Genomic DNA, 27,886 nt, shown 5'->3' with positions numbered 1-27,886 from the left:
AGGATGGCGAAGGACATCCGTTTTCTAAGAACCATTGAAGTTACTGAAAGATTTGTCATAGTAGTCCAGTATGTAAATTCAGTTGTATTTGGTGGATGAGAGATGCAATAAAAAACACCAGACTAGATCAGCTTTCCATTTTAAGTGTATATAGAGAAGAAAGTGTAAATATGAGTGCTTCATTAGGAGCAACTTCTGACTACGAGGGTGGTCAAGCATTGGAAAAGGTGACCTAGAGAAGTTGTGCAATCTCCATCCTTGGAAACTTTCAAGAGCAGGTTGGACAGACACTTGGCTGGAATGGCTTAGTCAGGGATGATCCTGCCTTGAGCGGGGTGGGGGCTGGACTAGAGGACCTTATGAGGTCCATTTCAGCCCTACTTTTCTATAATCATTCATCAAGTACAGGCACCCCCTTGCTTAGCGCTGTTTTGCTTAGCGCTATTTTGCTATAACACTCATTTTAAATTGATACTTTGTTTCACTTAGCGCGCAGAGAGTTTCATTATAACACTTGCGGTTGCTATCATGGGTCATTAAAAACACTTGTGGTGGCCATCTTGGGTCATCCAATACTTTTGCTTTTGCTTAACTTTCATTTCGCTTAATGCTCTTTTTTAAATTTTATTTATTTATTTATTTATTTATTTTTTAGGAACCGATTAGGGGTGCTGAGTGAGGGTTGCCTGTAAGACCTGAATATTATTGTAAGTCCTGAATTTTACTGTAACCTTCTTAGAAGTGGTGTCACTTCCTTTTATTATATAACTTCCCCAAAGTCATGTTGGGGCCCAATGGCAGAGCTGGAGATAAAACTCAGATCTCTTCCATCTCACAGCCCTAGACTTTAACCAACAGCCCAAGCTTTGTTTTACTGCTGTCACTTCCTTGCTTATACCTGGTTTCATGTGATTTACAATTTAATGAAGCAGAACACAATAAAATCCTGGCTTTCAGATTGTAGCATCATCTGCTTGGCTAGCTTACTGCTTATCAGGAGTCGATCCTTAACGTCATTTGTGCTCAGTTCTTTCAGTTGCGTTTTACCCTAGTTTTCTACCTTAATCTGTCTCAAAGTCACCGGGGCTGCTCACAAAGTTGGGTGCTACCTAGTGTCAGTAATAGGAGAAAAGAGGCCTTGAGGAGAGACCGTGTATTGATCTAATCCAAGGATGCTGGTGGTTCTCAACAAATACTAAACAACAGACTTTTTTGGTTTTCTTTAAAAAGGATTTAAATTCAGTACATGAAGAAAGCTCATGTGTGTTTTGTTTTCTTTAGAGGGCATGTTGATTTAGTATTTGATTCCTCTCCAGACTCTCCCAGAGAAACAGCGCACATATTTTTCCGTTTTGCAAAGCCAGCTCTTTGATTCATTGAAAAGAAGGTAGCTAGCTGAAATCCAGCCCTTTTGAAAAAATTGAAAAATTGTAATGAGACTTGTGAATGTCAGCAGCCTCGGTCCCACTTTCCTCCAGACATGCATTGTGGTAGCACCGAGAGAGGTGTTTCTATTCATTTGCATGTGATATTTGATAAGTTGCTCCAGCTGTCACCCACTTGTGAATAAGACTAGTACCACCTGGCTCCGTATAAAAAGTATTTGTTGGGGTGGAGGGAGGGAGTTCAAACAAGCCTGTAAAGTACACAGACTTTTCTAGATGTGTCTTTTATTTTCTCCATTCAACAAGGGTGCCATGACTCAAAACCACACTGAGCAAAAAAAAATCAAACCAGGGATGGCCTTCTTTCATCATAATCTTTGCCCTTCTCCTTCTTTTCCCCAAATGCCTGCCAACACTGGCAAACTATTAGAGACATTTGGTGAGGAAAAACAGTTTTGCAAAACAGTGTTGCTGTGCAATGCCATTCATTTATGGAGAGCTATAGGATGAATAGGCAGGGAATATGGAAGTGCATTTCTCTGTCTGCCTTCCAGTTAAGGGCAGCTGGTATGCATGCCTTCTTGCCAGCCCATAACTCAATACATAGCTATTTTCCAGTAGCCTGAATGGGACACTTGCCGTGTTTATACCTTTTGTCTCGTATGAAATTTTCAGTTTTGAGGGCTGTAGTTTTTCTGCCAAGAATGCCTCAAATTCATGCATATTTAAACTCTTGGACTAACTCTTCCATTGATGAGTATTTTCAGAGGCAGCTTGTCACTCAAGAGGTCCCGGTATCTGACATTTGAGATTGTTGCTGCTGAGATCATTTATCCCATGGAAGTTTGTAACAGGTTTTTTAATGCTGCCTTGAGCTTCACACCTGTGGGGTAATACCACTCTTGAGAAATAATAGTTTTAAGCCTGTGCTCCAGCTGTGTATAAATGGCATGTTGACATCACAGGTTCAGCTGGGCATTAGGCTCAACATGGGTATATCTACTACACAGCTGCTTGGTGACGCTGAGAATGTGTGGAGAAAAGAAATTTGTTATGCATTTCATCAAAAATCCTTTATTGGAAAGTCTCTCTTGGACCAAACTTGGTGTGCTTTTCAGCCTCCCTTTTTTTTTTTTTCTAAGCTAAAACAAAAGAACAAATTTGTTCCAGAACACAATTGCTTTATTATATTCTGCTGCTGGCACGTTTACAGCATGTACAAGTGAGAGAGATTAGGTGTGTGGGGGGGGGGAAGAAAACTCTATAGATCTTGTGCATTTTTAAAAGCCCCTCTTTCTTTCTAAGGTGCACTTAAATTCCTTCTCTTCAGCATGAGTTGGTCTGTATAGGTATCCTGTACCCTTAAGTATTAAATTAGTTTCTTTCACCGTTTTTTATCCATAGTAAAATAATAGGGGCTTGTGATGGAGTGAATATCCAATAACCAGGATTAATGCCAACTGCTGAGTCTTAATTTTTCTTTCCCACTCAATCTATATGTTATTGAAAACCACTTGCTCTTGCTTCCTAAGCTGGCAGGAGCAGTACCTAATGGAAAAGACGGGATCTTTTTGTGGCACCAGGCACATCAGTACTGCTTTCCTGCTGGACCTGGGACTGTCACTGAGAAGCGGCCCACTTACTCTGCTCTGCCACCACTCAAGCCCTGGAATTAGGCAGAGTAGATTGCTTAATGTATATCTATACAGTCTCTCTGGCATCCCGGAGATGGCTACCAAGAAGACAGGAAGGCTAAAGTGCAACTGGAGTTGCAGCTAGCAAGGGATGTGAAGAGGAATGAGAAGGCTTTCCACAAGTATGTTGGTAGCAAGAGGAGGATCAGGGAAAGTGTGGGTCTGTTACTGAATGGGGGAGGTAGCCTTGTGACACAGGATGCAGAAAAGGCTGAAGTGCTTAATGCCGCCTTTGCCTCAGTCTTCACAGGCAAGGTCAGCTCCCAGACTACTGCACCGGGCAGCACAGTTTGAGGAGGAGGTGAGCAGCCAACAGTGGTGAAAGAACAGGTTAGGGACTGTTTAGAAAATCTGGACGTGTACAAGTCTATGGGGTCAGATGGGATGCTGAGGGAGTTGGCTGATGAGATTGCAGAGCCACTGGCCATCATCTTTGAACACTCATGGTGATCAGGGGAGGTCCTGGATAATTGGAAAAGGGCAAACATAGTTTAAGAAAGGGAAGAAGGAGGATCTATGGAACTACAGATCAGTCAGCCTCATCTCAGTCCCTGGAAAAATCATGGAGCAGATCCTCAAGGAACCTATTTCTAAACACTTGGAGGAGATGAAGGTGATTAGGATCAGTCAGCCTGGATTCACCAAGGGCAAGTCATGCCTGCCCAACCTGATTGCCTTCTACGGTCAGATGACTGGCTCTGTGGATGCAGGAGACTGGTGGATGTGGTATACGTTGGTTTTAGCAAGGCTTTCAATACGGTCTCTCACAATCTATTGCAGGCAGCCTTAGGAAGTACGGGCTGGATGAATGGACTGTAAGGTGGATAGGAAACTGGCTGGAGCATTGGGCTTAGAGAGTAGTAATCAATGGCTCAACGTCTAGTTGACAGCCGGTATGAAGTGGAGTGCCCCAAGGGTCAGTGCTGGAGCCGGTTTTGTTCAATGTCTTCGTCACTGACCTGGAAGATGGCAAAGAGTGCACCCTCAGCAAGTTTGCAGAGCTCATCAAGCTGGGGGGAGTAGTAGATACACTGGAGGGTAGGGCTAGGATTCAGAGTTATCTAGACAAATTGGAGGACTGGGCCAAAAGGAATCGCATGAGGTTCAGCAAGGACAAGTGCAAAGCCCTGCACTTAGGATGAAACAAACCCATGTACCACTACCAGCTTGGGGCCAGCAGGTTAAGCAGCAGCTCTGCAGAAAAAGACCTGGAGGTTACAATGGACAAGAAGTTAGATACGAGTCAACAGTGTACCCTTGTTGCCAAGAAGGCTAGCAACATCCTGGGCTGCATTAGTAGAAAGCGTTGCCAGCAGATCAAGGGAAGTGATTATTCTGGTCTCTTCTGCATCGGTGAGGCCACATATGGAGTCCTGTGTCCAGTTTGGGGCCTTGCACTACAGAAAGGATGTGGACATGTTGGAGAGAGTCCAAAGAAAATGGTGAGGGCCTGGAGTACGTGACTTGTGAGGAGAGGGGGTGGGAACTGGGCCTTTTACATGGAGCAGTGGTCTCAGGTTGCAGCAAGGGAAGTTTAGGTTAGATATTAGGAAGAATTTTCTTACTAGAAAGGTAGCGAAGCACTGGAACAGGTTACACAGAGGTGGTGGGATCTTCATCCTTGGAGGTTTTTAAGACCCCATTAGACAAAGCCCTGGCTGGAATGATCTAGTTGGGGATGGTTCTTCCTTGAGCAGGAGGTTGGACTAGATGAACTCCTGAGGCCCCTTCAAACCCTAATTTTATATGATTCTAAGAAACTAGCCCTTCAGAGTGAAATAATGTTGTGGGTTGGTTTTTTGCTGCATGCCCGGGGACTCTTGGGTTCATGGTCTCGGGCATTTGTGAGAGTGGAGCTGAGTGTACTTGGTGCTAGTCTGATTGTGGCCGCTTGGCACCCTTTTTTTCCAGTGTGTGGAACAAGTAGGTGGTCTTCATTCTCAGTAGCAGTCTTAGACTCACTGTGGGATCTCTCTAGGTACATATACATGAAGAGTCTGGAGCGCACAGTCCAGCAGTCATCTGCGCCTCTCCAAGAGCCTGAGACTGGTGCTGGGCCATGCAGCTATGATCTCTCTAAGCCATCTAAATCTGCCTAATGGCCAGGCAGGGTATATAGGTGGAGGATGTGGCAGGGGTTATCTCTAGACAGTAGTCTTTGGCTTAGCAGGGAGGTGTTATATATGTGGGGATTTCTAAGACAATCTCTTGCGTAGGGTTTTGATTGTATATTGAGCTCTGCATTGATGGCTTTCCACTGATGTTAGTAGAGCTTTGAGTGGTTGTACAGTTCCTTACATGAAGAACTCATACCAAGATCAGAGCATGCGGTGAGATCCAAAAGTAGGGCATAAGAGGCTGCAAGGATGTTATTGCAGGATAATTGCTTAAAGCTGGATTTTTGGCAGTTTGGAGAGTACTTACTCCTTGTTTGAAATTGGTATCTGAAAGGCCCAGACCTCTTAGGAGGATTTTATCTCTGTTCCAGATGGGAATCCTGAGGCCTTTAAGCACAGTATAAAATTGGGAACAAGTAGGAGCTTTTGTGAGTTTGTTGCAGAAAACTTGCCCCTAACCTGTTGGGGGAAATAAGCATCTTCTACACTGAAATTTATAGTTGTTTCTTTCTTTTAATGTCTCTGGTAAGCTTTTGATTACTTAGTTTCAGAATCAAGCAGGTGTCAAATGGATCGTGCTGTTTTACTAGCTATTGAGGGTCAAGCTGTGTTTGCCAGTTCAAGGTGAACTGGCATAGGGAGGCATTGTCTTTTCTCCCCTGTGCCCGGCTGAGTGTGGCAGCCATTGCGTTACTGCTTGGGATACAGCTGCGATGGGCAGTGGCTAACTGTGCTTGTGGCATACAGAGAGGCTTGGTTCTTTGGTGGGTAGCACTTCTCCTGCTGTACCAGGTTGCACATGGAAAGTGGCACTGGGAGGTGCTCAGTAGGGGCGTGCGAAGTGGGCCCTATTCGATTCTGATCTGGCCCGAATCAGGGACAGGGATTCTATTCGTTGATTCAGATCATTGTCCCTGATTTGATTTGGCCGAATCTGAATCTGAAGATTCAATGCTGATTCGGACATAGGCACAGCTTTAAAAGTTTATTTTTCTACATACCTTGAGGTGCTTCCGCTCCACTTCTGGGAGCGTGCTGGGGAGCCCCCCTGTGCTTCTGTGGGATGCTCCATCCACCCCAGCACTCACGAGCCCCTGCTACCTAGAGGTATGTCAAAAAACATTTAAAGCTGTGTCTGTGTCGAAATCTCTGAATCTTTCCAAATCTCTCTGAATCGATTCGGAGGGTTCCAATTCAATTCGGAGAGATTAAAGGGTCCTTGGATTCGATTCAGATTCAGAGATTCGGCCACTGAACCGGGCTGAATCTTCGCCGAATCAAATTGGGGACCGAAGCTTCGCACAGCCCTACTGCTTGCTGTGCGTCTGTTACAGCATGGCTGCCCAGTCCTGGCACGTGTCTGCCATATCCTTCTGCAGGTAGGCACCTGTATTAGTAAAGTTCAGCATCTCTTTATTCCATTCATGAAATTTGGACTTGCAGCTTCTACCCTTAATTACTCCCTCCCCCTCCCCAGTTTCCCCCCGTAAAATGGGGGGGGGGGGGGAATAACAGATTTCTACTTCACAGAGGAGTTGCAGGAGCCTTCCCTTACAGGTGCGGTTTACCAGGAAACGTGTGCCTGTATATTCAAGCAAATGTTTAAGTTTGGGAGGTTGTCAGGTTCTTTGTGGTTGATGTAGATGGAAACAATTCCTGTGGATCATCTGTGCAGCTTGTTAACATGTTTGCATGTTTTTTGTAATATGTGAATGATGTGGCTCTTAATTGCTTGTTCCTTTTGGGAATGAGCATAAAGGGGAAGGTGTTGGTGTGCTGAAAAGCCTTCATTGCATTTGATTATATTTACTACCAGTTCAGTTGAAACTCTCTCATAGTTAAAGTGCTCAAGTGTTACTAAAGACATGAATTACAGCCATCTGTGTCTAGATGAGGTATTGGCTTAGTCACCATAATAGAAGCACAGAGTTGCTATATTAGATTTTATTTGAGTCCACAAGGGTGTGCGTCTTGTCCATAAGACATTTAACAAGCCTACACATGAAATAAATTTTTGTAAAATATCCGACAGTTGCTAGAGGGGATGTCTCCAACGAATAATGTCTGGGCTGAATATTGTTTCGACTCTTGAGAGAAGTAGCAGCACAGTGAATGTTCAATTTTTTTTTTCCTATTTGAGTTTGTTACTTTTGTGCTTTAGCAACTGCAAATGGGAGCAAAGCTGATCACCATTATTTTTAATGTGAAAGTAAGTGTCAGGATAGAAAGTAAACAGAAAATGCAGCTGTGGCAATTTTTGTTTCTTCCCTAAAAACCTTAGGTCTGATTAACATGTCTCGTAAAAAGCAAACAAAACCGTGTAGCCACGTAAAACATCACTGGGTAGGGAAAAGAGCCCCGGGTTGAAGAGAGCGCTCAGTAGTTTTTGCAGTTAGACTGAAGGACGCTATTACGGGGCACAGATTAAACTGGTCTGTCCCTTGAGAGCCATGTTTGACAACATAGCAGATGTGCTGGGAAGAATTTTATGTAGGAAATTTCGGGGAAGTTCACAGTTTTTATCTTGACGGTGACTGGACTTGTGATGATGTGATTTAGCTGTTCGTAGCCTACAAAGGATGCATCTTTGTCAGAGAGTTGAAATTCTCGTTGGAACTAGTTTCAGCCCTGATGTTAGTAAAGAGAAAAGTTACTGGCTTTTGTATTAACCTAAATCTCTTAAGACTTTTGCCATCAGCTCTTTCGAGTATGTACTGAAGGACTTCAGTGATGTTCACTGGTCCTGCACAGAGTTGAATTTCACCCCAGCTAGATAGGAGGATGAACACTTCATCGTATTCAGAAGCTCAACAGGGCTCCACAGGCTGTCTCCTATTACTGGAGGCAACATTTCCAAGAGGAGAAGACTGTCCTGAGTGTGACCTGCCCAGTCCCCAGGTGATGAGATCTAAAGATGTGAGGAAAAACAGCAGATCCATGCATGAGAGGTACCTATATTGCTTCAACCCTGTGCTGAAAGAGCACTCCAGAATTGTAAAGCTTGTGTGTTTATCAGCCTCCTGTTGTCTTCATCAACATTTTAGAGACAATGCAGAGTGATTGACTTTTCTAAGGTCACACAGGATGGCTAGCAGAGTGGGGAACTGCTCCCTTTTATTCCAGGCTTGCTTTCAAGCTACAAGACTTTCTATAGTGTCTCGCAGGTAGAGAGAAGAGCAGCCTTTGAGACTCCAAGCCATGCAGAGCTTCTATAGCTTTCTATTAAACGTATTTAATTGCTTCCACAAGCACTCAGTAGATAGCCCATCCTTTATACAGCTGATATAGTAGGCTGCTGGTGGTGAGGTCTGATTAATAGATGTAATAGCATAGCACTGTTTTATTCAACAGATCTCCAACCTCTTTGCAAAGGTAGTTAAGTGTCATTGCCCCTATTTTGCATGTAGGAAAATTGAGTTGCCAATAGGAAATCACTTAATCTATGTGTCAGTTTGTCCATTTCTCTCTCTGACTTTTTCTTATGGCTAAGCTGAGGCAATTTTCTCCTGGGAGTTGGCGGAAAAGTGACTCAATGGAAACACGAGGTCTGGGACGTTGCTTGAGTTTGATTTATGTAATGTAAGGAGAGAACATGTTTTCAGTCTCAAATAATGGAGGTGAAACATGGCAATGAGAACAAATCACCAAGTAGATGCACTCTTTTTCTTCCTCTTTTCAATCAGCCTAACCTCCATCCCGGGGAAAATCCTGGAAAAACTCATTAAAGAATCTATACGTGATACGCTTGTTGAGGGTAAGATTGATGAATGATGGTCAGCACGGCTTTGTCACGGGTATGTCATGTCTTACTAATCCCATCTCCTCCTACGAACAGGTGTCTCACCACTTGGACACAGAAAAGAAGGTCGGCATTATATACCTAGACTTCCAAGGGGCTTTTGATCTAGTATCCCTTGATATCCTTGTAGAAAAAAATGGATGATTGTGGGCTTAACTGCTGAACAGTTCAGTGAGTGTAAACTGGCTGCATGGTAGGACCCAGAGAGTTCCCATGAATGGATCTGTCTCATCCTGGCACAAAGTGGGCAGTGGTGTCCCTCAGGGGTCTGTGCTTGGACCGGTGCTTTTCAGCATCTTTTGTCAATGATTTGGATGTGGGGGTGAAAAGCTCGTTGGCCAAGTTTGCAGATGACACCAGGTTATGGGGGAGTGTGGCCATGCCAGAAGATAGGTTGCAGATACAGGTGGACCTGGCCAGGCTGAAGTGTTGGGCAGACCAGAACCAGATGAAGTTCAACACTCAGAAGTGTAAGATGCTCCATCTGAGGGCAAACAATCCCCAGCATGCCTATAGACCTGCTGGCATCAATTTTGACTTGCACCATGGCCGAAAGGGACCTAAGGGTAGTGATCAACCATCACATGACCATGAGCCGGCAGTGCAATGCTGTGGCCAGCACGGCAAACAACACACTGGCATTCATTAACTGTTGCATTTCATGCAAAACTAAGGAAGTGAAGCTCCCGCTGTAGTCCGCACTGGCGAGACTGCAGCTGGAGTACTGTGTCCAGTTCTGGGTGCCGCACTTCAACAAGGATGTGGAAAACTTTGGGAGGGTCCAAAGAAGAGCCACTCGTACGACCAGGGACTTGCAAGACGAGCCATACGAGGAGAGGCTGAGGGACCTGGGCCTCTTCAGCCTACAGACGAGTAGGATGAGCGGGGATTTGGCAGTGGCTTATTGTTATGCCGGGGGAGTACATCAAGAACTTTCATAGACACAGACATTAGGACTGGAAGGGACCTCGGGAGATCATCAGCTGTTCACCACGGCACCCCTGGGGAAGACATGGGGCAATGGATACAAACTCCTGGAAGACCACCCAATTTGAGGAAAAACTCCTTCACAGTCAGGGTGTCCAGACTGTGGAATAAGCTCCCTCCAGTGGTGGTGTAGTCGCCTACCCTGGAAATCTTCAAAAGGAGACTGGACAGTTGTCACTTGACCCCGGTTGTCTTTTCCTGCCTAGTGCAGGGGGACTGGACCCGACGATCTACAAGATCCCTTCCAGCCCCAAGCAATCTATGGAAAAAAAACCAACAGGTCCTAAGACAGTGTTTTTTTTTTTTAGTGCCAGAGAGAGCTTGACACTGATTTATATGACCCCTGAGCAGTGAAAATGCATTCAATTAAATGTTGCCAGTGGTTGTTTTTAATTCTTTACTGCTGGTTCTCATCATGTTTTGTGATCATCCTAAACGTTGTGAACGAGAATGTTTCAGTATCAATGTAACTGATTTCCTTCAAATGGGTTTGAGCCAGAAGCAAGTGGAGTTACCTTGCTATATCTTGAAATCTGAGCCCAAGCTTGGTTAGATGTGAGCTAAAATGTTTTAGGAGCTAAAAATATTTCATAAACTGTCGCACTAAATTATTACTTCCTCTGTGGTACCTAAGCTTGGTGCAGGCTCTTGCATAGAAATCTGAGAGCAGATGTTGGTACTGAGTCAATCTAACAAAATGCTTAATATGGGGCAGGGCTTTCACTCACCTTTCTAGGTCTGAATTTTCCATATGATTTTTGTGTAGTTTGAAAGCGACACTTTTGGGACAAACTGAAGTGACGCAAAGCATCTTTTTCACCGTATGGCTTTATAAAGTTGCAGAAGGCAAGGTAGATTTGTACCTCGTACACTTAACTAAACCAGAGATGCATAGCATACGCTTTATAAGTAGCGGGTTTACTTCTGATGATGTATGACGATGAAGTCATGCTTCAGGAAATGACGAAATAAGCTCACTGCTCATAATGGCTTACTTCGTCTGATGAAGTTGTAGCACGGTGAAGTCAGTCCACTGCTCTCAAAAGCTCACGCATCTCTGATTTAGTTAATCTATAAAGGGTAAATCTATCCTGCCTTTTGTCTGCCTTCAGACTAATATGACTAACTACTTCTCTTTTTATGAATCTGGTTGATTGCTAGAAATCCTTGTTTTGTTGAAGTGAATTTCAGTTTTGCCATAGTCTTCCATAGCATAGTCTTGGCCCTTTTTTTGCATCATGTTTGCTGGGCCTTTTGGTTTGGGTAGAGGGGAAAGAGAAGGTAGGGAAGAACATTCCTAGTCTACGTCTGGCAGCTCCTCACCTCTCAGGTAGATTCACCTACAGCAACATAACCAAATATATATAATTTTGCGGATATACATACATCTCTACAGTTTTGTTATCAGTCCTTTCTGTTCTGTAACTGAAAAGGATGCTTTTTCTACTGTCTGACAGAATTGTAGTACAAAGTTTAGCTGACATGAAAAAAACCCAAACCTATAATAGAGCTGCATTTCATGTTTTAATGGGGTGGGAAGGTAGTCAGATTTTTTTTTTTATCTTCTTGACTGCGAGGTTGTGAACTAAAATGGCTAAAATCTTAATGAGGGTTAAAGTAGTCCTACTGCAGTCATGGAGTCAAGCATGGTAGGAAACACTGGGCTCCATATAACTTGTCACGTATGTCTAGCTCAGTTAGTAAGCCTCAAATGTTCTTTTCTAGTTGAAAAGTTCATCGAGTAGTCTATTTAATTCCTTCCTATGCAGTGAATGTTTCAGTGAAAGGGAGTGGTCCAGCATTGTGCATCATATAATAACAAAAAAGGGTTTGAGCAGATGAAGAGATTATACTGTTACCATGGAGTAGCTGGCTTGCGGTAACTACTTGCCCACTCCCTCCTTAGTTTGGTAAAGTTTGGTCATCCGTCCATCCCCGCAGCGTGTCCACATAACGTGAGGGCACAGGTGATTTACATAAGGTATGAAGAAATATTTCAGCTGGAGGCTTGCAGGGAGGGGATTATAACCATGCCGCCCACGTGTTGTGCAGAATCCTCTCTGCTCTTGAAAGGGAACTCTAGCTTCCTGCCGTGGCTCTCAACCTTTTTAGACTCAGGGCTTTCCTCAGAAAAGGTTAACTCATTTTTACTCTTTTTTTTAAGAATGCAGAAAAAATAATAGAGCAGTTTTTCTGTTGCAGAGAACCCAGAAAAGAACTCGGTGTGTAGCACGCTTGAAAGGGTCTCAGGGCATCCCGGTCGATAATCACTGGCTTATTGTACTTATTTTCTGCAGAGATGTTTATGAAGATGAATCTGTGTTGCATCCTTTAGCCTCAAGACTAGCAATGTGGTTAGTATGGCTTGCATTTTGGTTGAGCAAAATCAGAAGCATAAGAATCATTAAAAACCATGCATCCGGTTTGGTTTCAAAGGACGTATAATTTTTTTCTGTGGTATCTCCGAAGAAAGCCCTACCTCATGTTTGAGAACGAGTGGCACTACCACTTTTCTACAAGACGGCTGTCTGAAATATGTCAGATCTCAGCAGCCACTGGATGGGTAGACCTCCAAATTGTAGAAAAAATATGCCGGTGAAGATGTCTGATTTTTTTGTGAGTAGACAATTACGTTTTTAAAAAAGAGTTGGGAATATTTGTGAGAGAAAATCGTTTGCTCTCATTCCAGGTAAGAAGTGGGGGTAGCTGTAATTCAATACAGGCGGCATTCGCCTGTTAAACTGTCTGAAAGCCAAATCTGTGCTCACTGTAACAGGGTTCAATGGTATGGCAGCTTTTTAATCATCCCTATCTTTACTGGGTGCTTTTTTTTCCCAAAAGGAGACCTATGTCAAAAGCCTCTCCTCTTCCTTAACAATTGATCTTGTCAACTGACATTATGCTTTACTAACAAAATCTTAAAACCTGCTTCTTGGTTTGAGGAAAATAATTAGGAAGAAACACAAATCCAGCAGCTTTCCAGAGGGACAGGTTTAGTCCTTCTGATTTATAATTTCAAGTGGTAAAATATACAGCATCTGAAAAGGCTGCCACCAAAACAACACAAATTGCAAATAAGAATGTAGATTAGAAAAAGGTGATAAAAGTCTGGTTTATGCTACCATTTCTTCCGCTGCCTGTGAATGATTGATATTCCATTTCAGAGAAACCCAGTAGCATCTTGCAAAAGAGAGATTTGACCTTCTTCAGCAAACAGGCCCATCTTTTTAAGCTTGTTTTTAGCACCTTTTAAAACTGTTCTGAGACGTAAAGAACAACTTTTGATGGAATTAAAGGCCTGAACCTCTAGCAGCCAACAAAGATGAACATACACGTTACAAAACAACCCCTTCTAACCTATTTTTCATTCCCCTTGAATGGCATATTTTCCATATATCCAGTGCACCTTCATGGAGTGTGCCTGCTTCCAGAATATTACTATGGGAAAACATCCATCAGAGATGTAAGTCACAACTTTTTGTTCCACTGGGGTCTCAGTTTCAGTATTTCACAGGACGGAGGACCCTAGGCCCATTCTCTTTCATAGGTTTTTTTTTTTTTTGTAAATGTCAGTTCCCTTTAAGTCTTCATATCTGATCTTCTGCATAACACGGGCCATAATATCTGGCTGAATCTAGAATATTTCTTTTGGAAAGACAAGTCTGGATTTGGAGTTTTGTTTGTAGCTGTGTTGGTCTAAGGGCATAGTAGGCATGGTTCTTTGAGTAGATGCGATATCATTTATTAGACCAACTGTTGGTCTAATAAAAGATATCACATCTACTCAAAGAACCGTGCCTGCCTAAGTTTTGACTTGAACTTATAATAGTGACGGAAGAACACCTCCCCCTCCTCTGTCTCTCCCCACCCTTTTCTACATCCAATAGTTTGTTACCCTTTAGTTCCTGCCTCTTCCTTTACCTTTTTACTTCCTTTGGTACTCCTCTGTATTTTCTTTTGGGGTATTTTTTCTTTCCATTACCCTTCACCCTCCTACCCTCCTTGTTTCCTGTACTGAGGAGGTAATGAATTTTTTTGGGTAGATGGTAGTGAATGCCTCATGGTGGCATCATTAGGCTAGGCCACATGTGCTTCTGTGGCTGAATTAAATGACCTGGGAACAGAGAACAGAAGCTGGCCAGATGGTGCTCTGAGACTATAGCCCACAGCACTATAGTAGTGATCAGTCCTGCCGTCCAGCTGTTAGGAACGGCTGGAAGGAAATAGAGGGGAGGGGAAGACAAGTGAGAAGTGGGACACATCCAGTAATGCCGCTGTTCTTGTTTGACACGACTTCTCACTTGAATCTTCTCTTAGGGCTTCTTTACTCTTGAAATTTGTTATGAATTGACTTGGCTGACTTTGTGTTAAATTCCCGTGTATCTACAAACAGATCTTTCTGTGCAAGTCATCAGACATTTTAATGGGCATTATTAAACCTTCATCGGAAGCAGGTTAATTGGAGTACAGGATGAGCTTTACCTGCAGCAAAGTAGGTATAGAAGCATTCCTACCCCAGGCCAGCTGTGTTACACATCTGCTGCCTCATTCCCTAGGAGCCAGGCTGAGTGGAGCCCTCATGTGGTTGGGTCTGCGGCAGACTTCATACAGAGTTCTGGATAAGGTCCATTTGACATCCTGAAGTTTGGCTCTTGCTCCACGGTCATCTCAGGTTTCTGACCCCATCAGCCACTGACGGTTGGGAGAACCCAAAATCAGCATTGCCGAGCGCATCTGCTTTAGGAAAAGATGAAGGAGAAGTGTCCGCTTGATTCCAGCCTCCTCCTTGAGTGTTGTTATTGCCATGGGTGAGTGGGTCACTCGCCCAGCTTTCTTCTCAAGGCCAGTTAGCATTGTGTTCTGGGTTTTCCAGCCAGTTTACTTTCATAGGGCAAACTTGTCACGTAGAAATAAAACAAGCGTGCAGACGACAAACAAGCAGACAGGTAAACTTGTGGTCTGTCTTCAGCATCTGGGACGACAACCCAGGCTCTGTGCTTCTTCCTGAGCACCACGGCTATCCCTCTATCTCATGCTCTGCTCCTGAAGCTCTTAACCCTCTTTGTGGCTACACTCTCAGTTGCTAATCATCAGTTGCAGCTTGCTTCCAGTCTTATGGCTGCCTACCTGCAGTTGGAGTTTCAGTCCCCCGAAGGCTGCACTCTTTCCATCACAGCTCTGAAAACATTGCCCAACTGTTAGAAGTAGGTTGTTTACATTAAATCATCAAGGAAATCAGGACACTTGCCAGTGTTTTTCCTCGTATCTTGTCTGGTCACTTGGTGGAAATAGATCTGGGTTGTAAAACCCTTGGGGATGATAGGGTGAAATGAAAGGAATTATAGGAGTTATGGATTGGAGCAAAGCCCAAATCCATTGCTAGCTTGTAGGAGTGCTGCAGGCCTGCACGAAATATCCCAGAAATCCAGAAGTGTAGTAACATGATTGTCTGACCAGGCCTCGGAGCACTTAAAACATCACCTTCCCATACGGCCATAATGATGCATGTCAAAACAACTGTAGGATAACAATGTGGTGGGTGTTGCACTATTGCTTTAACAGTTGTGTATCCATGCTAAGTGATTTACAAACTCCACATGTGGATTCAAGTACAGACATGATTTTGGAGTATGTCAGGTCTCTCATCCCAGTTGGAAAACATTGCATGTGTTCATTATCCTCCTTCTTCCAGTTGTTCCTGATTTCTCATCTATAATTTCTTAACTGTCAGGGGCTGTTCCTGCTACCAAGTTAACAAGATCAGAAAAAGAAACTTCAAGTTGAGATGATTTCATATTGCTTCTGTTATCTCTCTTCTGTTAGAATAGTGTGACATCCTTTGTTTATTCTGTACTGTTCTGTCATTTAACAGTATGAATGCAAAATCACGTATTTAGGGAACAGTCGGAAGTACTTTGGCTCTAAGAGGAAGATGCAAACTGCAAACAACAGAGAGGGACCTGAGTTTATTGCTGAATTATAGGATAACCATGAGAAGCCAGTATGATATGCATATGAAAGAAGCTAATGCAGTTGTAGGAAAGGTGTACTTTATTCAACAGGGACACAGAAATACTAAGTGGTAAGACCCAGTTTAGGATATCGTGTACAGTTCTGGGCATTGGTGTTCAAAAAGGGTGAATTTAAACTGGAGGTCAGCAACATTTTTGCAAAGAGTACCAAAAACACCCACAATCTGTGTGGAAGATGTTGGCATGCCAGGGTGGATGGTGGGGGAGCCACAAGCGGCCCAGCCTGGCCCTTGTTGTGGCAGCACAGCCTAGCCAAGCAGCTGCCCCAGGGTCTGCAGAGCTCTGACCTGGCTCATTGCCAGCAGCGGGTGCATGGATGCCTCAGGGTGGACAGTGGGGAAAGGGGCCAAGGCTGCATTACCACAACAGGACCCCCCCCGGCTTCCCCAGGTGCACGTGCACCCGCTGCCAGCAACAAGCCGGGTTGGGGTTCCCCACACCCCAGTGCAGCTGCTTGCAGTTTCCCAGCTGCCTGCCACTGCTGGCCTGGGCTCTGGGCAAGCCCCTGCTGCCTGCCACAGATCCCGGGCTGCTCACAGCAGTTGGCAGGGAGGCTGCAAGCAGCTGCACCAAAGTCTGTAGAGCCCCAACCCAGTTTGTTACTGGCAGCGGGTGCACGCATGCCTCCAGGCAGATGGTAGGAGAGCTGTGAGGGGCCTGATCCTTGTTGTAGCAGTGCAACCCTGGCCTCTTCCCTGCCGTCCACCATGAGGCATGCATGCCAAGCAAAATGACTTCACGTGCCACGCTCTGGCATATGTGCCTGGAGGTTGCTCACCTCTGACTTGCTATAAGAGGTACAAAGAAAGGCCAGTCAGATGGTTAAGGGAATGGGGACCGTCTCTTATGAATGAAGATTTGAGAGCTTATCCCAATGAGCTTAAAACAGAGGCCAATAGAGAAAGGAATTCTTTTTACCAAATATGTAGATCACTTTAAGACTGAGCTAAGTAAGTTTATGAAAGGGATGGTATGATAAGATAGGGAATTCTTGTTTCAGCAGTCAGTGTGGGAGATATTTGGAAACAGGACATTGCAACTCCAGCGTTGGGCTGCGGAGATAACGTGCTTGCATTGTGGAAGGTGCCTGGCAATGCCATGCTTCAAACATTTTGCTTATTGCCTCCAGGGACCAGGAAAGATCTCCCCCTCCATGAATACTGTTGGCTTCCTGACATTTTTTTTTATGCTCCTCTGAAGTGCTGGGATACGAGTCACAGTAAAGGGTGGGAGCAAGGAGGGGAGATGAGTGTTCTGCCAGTGTTTAGAAAACTCAGAGGTTCCTTGCTCAGTGGTTGTTTCTCTGCTCATGGTCATAGCCATACTGGTGGCCAGATGGGCACATACTGTTAAGGCTTTTGCCCTCAAGCATGGGGCATGGTCCATTTCTTGGGAACCTTGTATATGGACCAGTGCCATCTTTGTCATTGCACTGGCAGGGCATTGGCAATGCCCTTGTCTCCCCTTCTTTACCTATGGTCTGGTACAGTGTATTGGGGTTTTTTGGTTTAGTGCTTTGTAAATATGCATAAGGGCTTGCATGGTGATTTTGAGGAATGTGGTAAATGTCTGTACACACAAAGAATCGGTATCAGTTGCCCAGGAGACCTCTTCTAGTCCCATCTTCCTAGTCATCAGTAGGGAGTATCCTACTGATTTTGGTAAAAGTTGGAAAATAAAAGGGGAAACACCACGCAGAGCCCCTGACATGCATTTTTAGCCAAGCTACAGCTTTGGGTATCTCTAATTGTGTAGAGATCAAAGAGCTGTTTAATGGCACCCGTGAATACCTTCTAGCTGGTACTCCTATCACAGCTCTCCCCATCCTGTCCGTAAAGTTTTTACATGATGACCAGGGATCTGGGTTTTCTCGGATGAAAAACCCCACAAATTCTCTGATTTAAAAACTGCAAAATCTATGCTTTTCTGTGATTTAAAATGAAACTGCATTTGTATGTATCAGCTGAACATAGTATTTTATTGTTATATTTACACTTGCAGCCCACCCTCACCCCACACACAGATCTGGGGGCATGTGCCCCCCCACCCTGGTGGATGAGCTGCCTGCAGCTCCATCTTGCAGCCACACTTTCTGGCCCTGGGCCCCACACTGCCCCAGCTGGGCTGCAGCCCCTGGTCCAGCCCAGACCAACTCCCTCCCTCCCTCTCTCACTATGGGGGGCCTATATTCCCCCCACTCCCCCATGCCAGACTTACCTGTGGAGAGCTGCTCTCCAGGCTGCCAGGTGGCCATGTGTATGTGAGCATGTACACATGGTGCCTCCTGTTGATTACCTCCTGCTCCCCCAAGCCCCTTGCAGGCTGGAACTCTGCCAGCCTGCAAGGGGAAACCCATTGTTTCCTGTGTTTTTTCTCTTTAAAAGGAGAAGATCTGGGTTTTTCTTCTTAAAAGGAGAAAATCTGGGTCCTACTGTGTTTTTTCCACGGTGAACAGAAAACCCGGATCCCAGATGCTGACACTGTGAAAGGCTGTGTCAGACAGTAATATGACAAATAACTGTGGGGAGTGCGGGATAGGAAGCCCACAGAACCCCTGGCATAAGTGGAATAGAGGCGTAGAGCCCTTGATGCAAGAATAGGAAATGGAGGTATTCCCAGAACACGTTTTTTTTAGGAAATCTGAAATGCTGGGTGAGGATGAAAGGGAGCCATGCAGAGAGCTTGTGGGGAGAATGGAGTAACGCACGCAGCCCTAGAGTGTGCTGTCAGCTTAGTCTGCAGGAGCTGGGAATATGCAACCCATAAGTGAGTAGTAACCAAATAGAATATATATTTTTTCTTTTATTAATGCATTGCCTACATAATTCTTGCATTATCTTGTCATACAATGCTGTCAGCAGACTGGCTGATAACAGATTAAAAAGCAATCCACCGCCTAAAATATCACCATGGTTCAGTATCAGGCTTAAAGGGAAAGCTGGGCTGTGTCAAAGAAAACAATTAAAACCCCGTATCTCTATTCAAGAGGAATGCAGATTTCTTGAGACTCAAAAATCCTGTTTTTGTTTTTGTTTCAGGTTTCCCCAGCATGTCTCTTCAAAGCTCTTATCCCTGATTTCTGTCTCAGAGCTTAGGGAGCGATGGAGAGCTTATCTGACAGAGGAACAATACATAGACCTGACATAAAGTGTAGATTTTATTTTAGTGTTTCAACTTTTAAAACATCAGAAAACAGCTTTTAAGTTAAATGGAAAAGCTTAAGAAATCACCCAGCTTTCCGTTTTCATTGAGTTAGTTCATGTATTAAATTGAAATCTGTACAAATTACCATTAATTATAATCAAACCAGAGTGAAGCCTAAAATAGGTCACATGTCTTAGCAAATAAAATACTCTGAAAATTATTTTGCTTGCTTGGTTGGACCTGAAAGCTATTTGGAGGTGCTTCAGCTTCCCCAGGCTGCTGTTTTTCAAAGCCGGGCGCTGGTGGTTTATTAATATTGTTCCTTTGTGTTGCGATGGGCCTATTCACTGTGGATGGCAAATCAGATGGTTTCCATGTCAAAATTGAAAAAAAAAAATTGCAGACTCTCCTGTTTTTAGCTTTCTGCACAGAATTCTGTGATGGGTCCGCATGTACCAAATTCTCCTGAATACAATATGCTCCGGGGATAAGATGCTCCTGTTTTTTGAAAGGCAGAATAAAGACCAGAAAAAAGATCTTTCTTGGCAGTAAGTAACTGAGAAGTAGCAGGTAGGAAGCTGAGCCTGCTCATTATTCTGTTCCCTGTGGAATGGGTGCAGAATTGCTTTCACTTGGTGGCAACTGCTGTTACCATGTTTCCTCACTTATAATGCAAAGCTCAATTACCAGCAGCTGGTTCCTTAAAACCAGTGTTTCTTTCATGCAAGATAATATGGTAATTTGTATATTTTTGATACTTTAAGTGCCTTGAGATTCTTGGTAGTGGTTTGTGGTCTCTGTACTCTGCCTTTCTCAAAATTTAGACACAAAATTAACATCCTTCATATGCAACTATTTTATTGAATAGAAGTGAATCTCCTTTATCAGCGTCTTCCTCCTAAATGCAGGTGTTCTTATCAAGTGAGTCTAAGTTTCCCTCCTTCCTTGGGGTTTGGCCTTACTGACATAAAACCTGGCTTGTACCTACTTCCTCAAGCATGGCTGTTCCTCCCAAACTCTGCCTAGCCCACATCCTTTCTCCCAAGAAACCCTCCTCAGTCGATCTGATCTGGGAGGGCTAATGAACTGCTTGCCCTAGTGAGTTAGCAGAGTCCAGTTAACCCTCTCCCTGGTTAACTGCGATACTCACAGTGTTGGGTTTGTTAGCAGAGGCAGCGCTGATGGCTGGCACCCATCATATTTTGTAATATTCATTACAGCAGGTGCAACCTTATAATTTTTGAAAATGATTCCAAATGCTGTTGAGTTTTGGACTACTTGTAATGCATGACAAGAAAAGGTTAACACAAGTGACCTGGAGCCAAACTGGATTCTGCTATCCAATAGCTCATCAGTTGCAGTTACGCTGATTTAGATAATACATGCACGCTTCTCTGGGTTCCCAAATAATATCCCTACCTGTAAATCCCTTACGCAAACTACATGTCTGTTGTAATGTGCCCAGTGTGCAAGTAACACCGCCCCCCCCCCCCCCAAAACCCAAAACAAATCTTTTATTTTTCCCCTTCTGCAAATGGCAGCCTTGAAAAGCAGGCTTCCTGTCCAGCTTGTGCGCTCAGCAGTAACAAAGCTTCTGTGGACCAAGCTAGAGTTGTTGCATTTAAAATCCTCCCTCGGTCACTGGTGCAGTCATGCCACTGCCGCACAGTTCTCGGTGGGCTTCAATTGAAGCCTAGTGTGCAGTCCTTTTGATGCACAAGATGACTAAAAAGGTTTTGACTTGTTTTTGTCATTAAAGCAAGCCGATCTGATGCTGGATAGTGATGAGCTTGCAGCAGGAAGGTGCCATTCACATGCACTTGTTTTTCAGAGTCATGCGGCAGTTCAAAGAAGCCCCCTTTTCCCCCCCCCCCCCCCCAGGAAGTGTTTTTCAATCCTGGGTCTGGCCAGCACATGGTGCAACATGCTGTAATGCTAAAGGAAGGTATTCACAAGCAATGCAGTTCATCTTCCTGAAGGAGGCCTTGCATACCAATTAAGCCTAATTTATGCCTTCCATGAGGGTCGTGAATGGGTCTGTGGGGCCTTGATTGTTCTGTACTAGGTTGATTTTCAGTCAGTCATGCTCACTGCTAGCAAATTGTTTCTGTCCTTTAAGATTCCAGGGAAGTGGTTAATTAGGTCATGATTTCTGATTTGTATTTCAAATTTTGAAGGATACTTGGCTTTAAATAGACAAATGAACTTTTCTTTAAAAAGTTTTGAGAAATGATAACCTCCCTGGTCCTGTGTGGTTAAAAAAAATGCGTTTTTCTATTCTAGCTTTACAAAGATGTCATGAAAATGTATGGGGTCAAAATGTACCTATTTATCTTTAGTTGGGAAGATTGGAAATGAAGAGAATGTTTTACAAGCGAAAAAAATCTAATCGGGCATTGCTACGTGGGCATTTAAAAGAGCTTCTTTGTAATCTTAAATGATAGTCAGGCGAGTTTAAAAACCACTGAAAATCAGACCTTTGTCCTTGGTGACTTCTGCTTCCGTTGAGAGAGCGTTTGTAGTCTAACTGCACATAACATCCCTGCTGCCAAGTTTTGAGGAAAAAAAAGCCAGATCAGGCAATTATTATTTGCTTATTTGTCATCCATGGTTTAGAGCAGGGGTGGGAAAAATGTGGCCCGGGGGCTGGATGAGGCCCGACAGGCCATTCTATCTGGCCTGCGGGGCCCCTAAAAATTGTAGAAAATTAATATTTATCTGCCCCTGGGCTGCCTGTGTCATGTGGCCCTCAATGGCTTGGCAAAAGCAGCCCTCTGCCCAAAATAATTGCCCGCCCCTGGTGTAGAGCAATGTGGGCTAACCTTTTTGTCAGGCATGCCACAAATTAGCTCTGCACTCTCCTTGAGTACCACTCCAGTCCATTTCCCCTGCCTGATCTGATGCTCTGTTTTCTTCTGTCTGCTTTCCCTGCCATTGCGCTGCCTGTCTCCTCCCCAGTCTGCCACATGCCACAGAGAGGCTGCCTGTGACACTTGTGGCACCCATGCCTCAGTTAGCCACCCCTAGTTTAGGGGGGGACCAGTGTAGAAACTGGTGCACGGTGCAGCATTTTTACAGTAAAATTCCTGAAACTAATCAAATCCTCCTGAGCTGGTGGGAAAACATAAATCCATGTCCTAAACCTGCAATGCCTATGCATAACTCAGGGTAGTTTCACTGACCTTGATAGGACAGTACTCCAATGCTTAAATGGCAAAGAGAAAGTAAACAGAGATTTATTACATACTCTCTCGCAATACAAGCAGTAGCCATAAAATAAAATTATTCGGTAGGTAGTTTAAAACTAGCAAGTTATTTTTCACACAGCATGTAAATGAAGTGTGGAAGTCATTGCCCCCAGATGTGGAAGCTGACAGTTTAGCCAGATTCAAAAAGGGACTGGGCAAATTCTCGGAGGAAAGGAGCATCAGTAGCTACTGAGTATGGGAGTTGGGGGTACAGCCTGTGAATCAGAGTTTCCTAGACCTTAAATGCTGGAGGCTGCAAGTGGGAGAGGAACGGTGGAAAAAGCCCAATTCACTCTCCTTTTCAGCATCTACTCTCTGCCACAGTGCGGCACAGGATACCGGGCAAGATAGACCTATGGTTTGACCCAGTAAATGGCAATTTTTATGTTTTAAGCATCTGCCTAAGTTATTCCGGGACCAGAGCTACTAAATAGCCCATGCTTGGTTTAAATATCGGTCAGGGGCCTAATCCTGAAAAGTATTTCTCCTGAGAATGATTCCAATGAATCGCTGGGGTGAGCTTTGTGAGAAAAGGTTTGCACAGTTGTGCCCTGCTTTTTTGCCCTTCGTATTTCTTCTGCCTCCTTACTGCCTCTCCTGGCTGTTTGTAGGTCATAAAGAAGCAGCTTCATTTTTATAGAAAGCATGGTCCTGGACATGAGCATCTGATGAGTGAGCTGGGGGCAAGAAGACCATGCCTTGTAAAAGGGAATCATTTGTAGCTTTTTGAGCCCAAAACTTAACATTTGCTGCGTTCCTTTCTCTACAAGCAATGGAGCAGATTAGTTAGCATAGTTTAATTAGGCAGCAGAGCAAAATTATTGTTTAAGTGAAGAAAGGCAGAGTCAATTCTCTTTCCCAGGGCTTGCCTGCTAAAATCAAATGCAGATAGGGCATGATATCTGTTGCGGTCCTTGAGCCATCCGAGGAAGTATGGCATGAGGTTTAATTAAATGACTTTCCCAGCTGATAAAGAGAGTCCAAGGTGGGCAGGAGCATGCCTTGGGACTCTCCTAGCCTAGTGATTTGAGAGTATTTCTTCATCTGCTCTTTTTCCACAAAGTGGAGTGGGGGGAGAGAAAGGAACTGCTGGGCAGCCCTGCCCTTATGAACAAGGTGCATATGATGACTTAAGTTTTGTACTGTATATGGTGCCTAGCATGAGCTGTCCACATTAGACTCCCTTTATAGATGTTTACAACTATAATGGCAACTGTATTTACTGAAATCCAAGTCGATCCTGATTACCACCCCCATTAGATTGTATATATGTTAAATGTATAAAATTGCTGTAGAGGACCGAATGCAGCTTTGCGAGAGAGAACAGAAAGGTCCTACTCTGCATGAGTTGATATAGGTCATGCACTGGATTTTGCAAAGATTAAGTATAGGCTTGGAAGTATTTGAGGGAGTGTGAGAATGAATAAGATGGCTGCAGGGAAACAGATGCATAATTATGAATAGAACCCACAAGAAAAATGAGACTTGAATAAAATGTCATTTGGTTTGCAAAGGCCTAGTATTAGTTGACCACTTTTTATGGTTAGTAATTAAGTGGAATAGCTAAGGCATCACTGAGCACATGAGAAGAGAATTGTCTACTGTGTACAGTCAAAAGCAATTATTACTAGTGGGGGAAGTCACCACCACCAATTGAGTATTTACCATTTTTTCTTTACCGAACACAAAATATAATTATGGGGACATTCTTAGGAGGATGAAGAGAAAATGATTGGCGTTGGATAGAAACAAAATTGGTCCCCCAAACATTGTAATGCCAGGAGGTTCTCAATGTTGGCCCCCGTCCTTGCTTATAGCTTCACTCTCAGCTTCCTGGAAGGGGAACTCGAACGTGATCATCCATCCCTCGGGCCCTGAGCACACCGTGTCTACATCTCGTTTCACTGCAGCAAAGCTCCTGCGTGCATTGGTTTTCTGTTCCCTTCTATGGCGCAAAACATCAACGTGATTTTTATAGCTAATAGGTAAACGGTGTGGGGAAAGTGCTGATGAAAAATAATTTGACTCCCTTTAGTCCCGTGATGAGGCAGACTTGAGAACGTTTTCCCCTGACAAAGCAGGGAAATTTTAGGCCACTGACAGACGTTTGTTTAAGGGCGTGATGGGATCTGATCCCAGAACCCAACCATCAGCAGCCGACTAGACGAGGGCAATGCTGCCAGAATGCATGACTTGGAGATTGGGGCTCAGATCTGAATTGTGCCGTACTTGGGCTCCTCCGTATCAGCGAATTTGAAGGCCAGGTGCTGACAACCAGCTGATAGTTAGCTCCGCCGGAGGACAGCACAGCGGTCTGGAACCAGCCACGTTACAGTCCCTGTGGGCCAACAATCAGCTGATTTGTTAATCACGGCATAAATGCAATGTGTAGGGAGGAGGCCTTCTCTTCCTAGATTCAAGAAGAGAGAGAAGAGGCAGCTAGGAGGTATCTAAATGAGAGTGATGTGAGTGGAGAGGCAAGGGAGCTTTGTTCTCTTCCCCTCCTTTTAGGTATACTAGGAAGACTGAATCTGGAGAGGTTTTTAGTCATCCTTCATATCAGGATCACCATCTGCAAAATACTTGTATCCTTCACAGTCCACAGAGTACCAAAGTAGATTAGATGTTGCATTTTCCAGACTTTACATGGGAACTCTCTTGGGACATGTCTCTCCAGGTCTCCCGCCAAGCTTCACTGCCTTTCTTGCCATCTTTTTTCTTTTAAGTGAATGTCTTCAATAAGAAGGCAGCAATAAAAAAAACAAACAAACAAACACTTTTGAGACCATAGTAAAAGAAATAACTGTTCTACTTGCCTGACCTTTGGAGATGCCTCTGAAACTGCTGCAATGCACGTAGATCAGGATTTGGCTTTTCCAGTTTCTGTGTATTGCACCAATATTATAGATGGGGCAACAGAAAAGTCACGAGGACGGGTTATTGGGGCCTGTAGTTTCTCTCCCTGCTTACTTCTGATCAAATCACTGAAACGCCTATTTTCCAGCGTTCTGGGATGAATGTTAGGAATGGGCCATTATTTCCATTTTATTTTGCTACGTTTTTTTGTTATCGAGAAGGTGGAAGAACAACAGTGACTCAGAAGCAGTTCGAAGGTGAGTCATATTTATAAAAATAGAACTGCTGAGGATAGAGGATAAGCTGCATTATGCTGTCACAGAGAAGACAAAAATGCTTCAGAGGAAGGAAAGCTTCCTTATTAAAATGGTCACACCGTTTTAAATGCATGTCCTTTAAGACTGGTACCAAAGATACCAGCCATGTCCTCTTTTGTTCCTGTCATGCAGAATCATTCCAAATTAATACGGTCGTTAACTCAGAGTAATGTCTATGACTAGGGTGTTATGGGACTGCCCATTCCCTCCTGTTTTAGGTGTCTGATAATATAAGCAGAAGATAGCAGTAACGGTAAGCTGTTATTTAGTGTAGAGTACTACACTGCAAATACCTGCAAGAGTGTGGTACCAGTCCAGTTCTGGTTTAAATTTTGGGAGGCAGGAGCCGTTGAAAAAGTGACTGCTGCTTCTCTTACTGAAGTCAGTGAGTGGTCAGCTTCTCGTCAAATTTGGCCTGAAGGGCCTTAAATTGAATACCTCCCATTCTGGAATTGAGGGATTTCAAATCAGCGGCTGCTGTGTTTTAAAAAAAATATTTGATGCTGAACAGTGTGCAGGATACGTGGTCGTAGGTGTATACATCATAATGCAATGGAAGTTGGCCTTACTGTGGTGTCTAAACGAGGAGAAATTGTGGGCAGATCCCGTCTGTCTCCACCGTTGTGACCTACTTCTAGTTTTTTGTATTCCATCAGCATGCAGGAGTCAGCCTAGTGCACCAGCTACTTTGACTAATGTTGACATAACAAAATGGGAATATCATGAACCAGATTAAGGAAAATGAAGTAATTTCTCCTGGGATGATGCTCCCTGTTAAAGTGAAAGGAAATGTGATGCTTTAAATCCTTGTTCTGTAATATTCAGCTGAGTATTTGAAGTTGTTTAAATTTGATTTTAATACTGAATTTTTACGTCTTAAAGGATAAGTGAGGGCAGAGTGTGCATGCTTCAGCCACCCTTTCTTTGGCTGTGTGATAGTTTTAAGTCCTGAGAAAGGCATGAAATAGCATATTGCTTCCAATAATAATGCTTCCTTCGGTGAGCAGCTGGTGATATATGATGAAGGAGAATATTTTCATGTATATAGGCTCTTTATTGTTTTTCTTTATCAGAACATTAATTTTTCAATTTGTAGCTGTTCATAAAGATCTTGTAGTGGCAGCTGAAAGCTGCTTTGAGAGGTCAGGGCTTGTAGGACTGTTTACATCAGGGTGGGCAAAATGTGGCCCGTGGGCTGGATGCGGCCTGCCAGGCCATTCTGTCTGGCCCACGAGGCCCCTAAAAATTTAGGAAATTAATATTTAGTTGCCCCTGCCTGCCTGTCATGTGCCCCTCAATGGCTTGCCAAAATTCAGTAAGTGGCCCTCCATCCGAAATAATTGCCCGCCCCGGTCTACATGGTTGGTGGCAGCTCAGAGTTGTACCTTTATAGACTAACTAATTCAGAGAGTGTTATGCATCTCAGACATAGTTAATCTACAGGATGCAACTCTGCCTCGTCTTCTGTCTGACTTCAGACTAAGATGGCTAACTACCTCTCCCTATATGGCTTGTATTGAGTTGGAGCTCGTGGGTTGAAGTATGTAGACAGGCTCAAAGTGAACCCAAGTTGTTCCCAGAGTAAGAGAATTTCTTTACCTTGACCAATATCTTCCAGATTTATGTATATAAAGTGTGTGTGTGAATAAATACAAACTGAAAGAGTATTACAGGGTCCAGCTTAGGTAAATTTTTGCATCTGAGTCGCTTTAAAAAAAAAAAAAAATCTTAACACGTTTTCCTGCCTTTGGAAGTGAAACTAAGGAGTCTGATTCATGCATGCACACCCAAAGTAACAAGTAAAGGATTTAACTAATCCATCATGAAACTTAATTAGGGAGAAAATGTAGTCCAGTGGTTAATGTAACTAGGGGTGGGTGAGTGGGGCACCTATGTAGAGGGGGCACTGGAGCGATTATGTAATGGTGTCTACAAAGCATTTGGGGCATGGGTTTCCCTCACTTCATGCTGTACATGCATTCCTACATAACTCAAATCAACCAGCGAGGAGTAAAACTCAAATCCACACAGTAGACTATATTTTGGTGTGCGTCACTCCCACAATGCACCACACAAAGCAGTTGACTGCAGGCTCCCACCACACCCATCTCATAAGAGTGAATTTATCTTGCATATAACGAATTTCTTATATAAAAAGGGTCATGACATAAGAGCGAATTTGCACATACAGAACCTGCGTAAAGCGAGGGAAGTCTGTATCCTGATACTGCGTTACTCAAGACCATAGGTCTCCAAGATCACCATGCAAGACGAGATTGCCGTCTCTTAGGAATACAATTGAACATT

At 43.9% G+C, this 27,886-nt stretch overlaps 1 protein-coding gene across 6 annotated transcripts in view; it reads left to right on the top strand.

Moving 5' to 3' along the window:
• Positions 1 to 27,886, top strand: part of ARHGAP32 (Rho GTPase activating protein 32) — a 450,132-nt gene that overhangs the window by 90,132 nt on the left and 332,114 nt on the right. The window lies entirely within an intron of this gene.

Source organism: Crocodylus siamensis, chromosome 14 (genome assembly GCF_052110815.1).
Source record: "Crocodylus siamensis isolate JL-2025a chromosome 14, ASM5211081v1, whole genome shotgun sequence".
Classification (NCBI taxonomy): Eukaryota; Metazoa; Chordata; order Crocodylia; family Crocodylidae; genus Crocodylus; species Crocodylus siamensis.
Note: the sequence above shows the minus strand (reverse complement) of the source record. Positions and strands in the feature narration are given on the sequence as shown.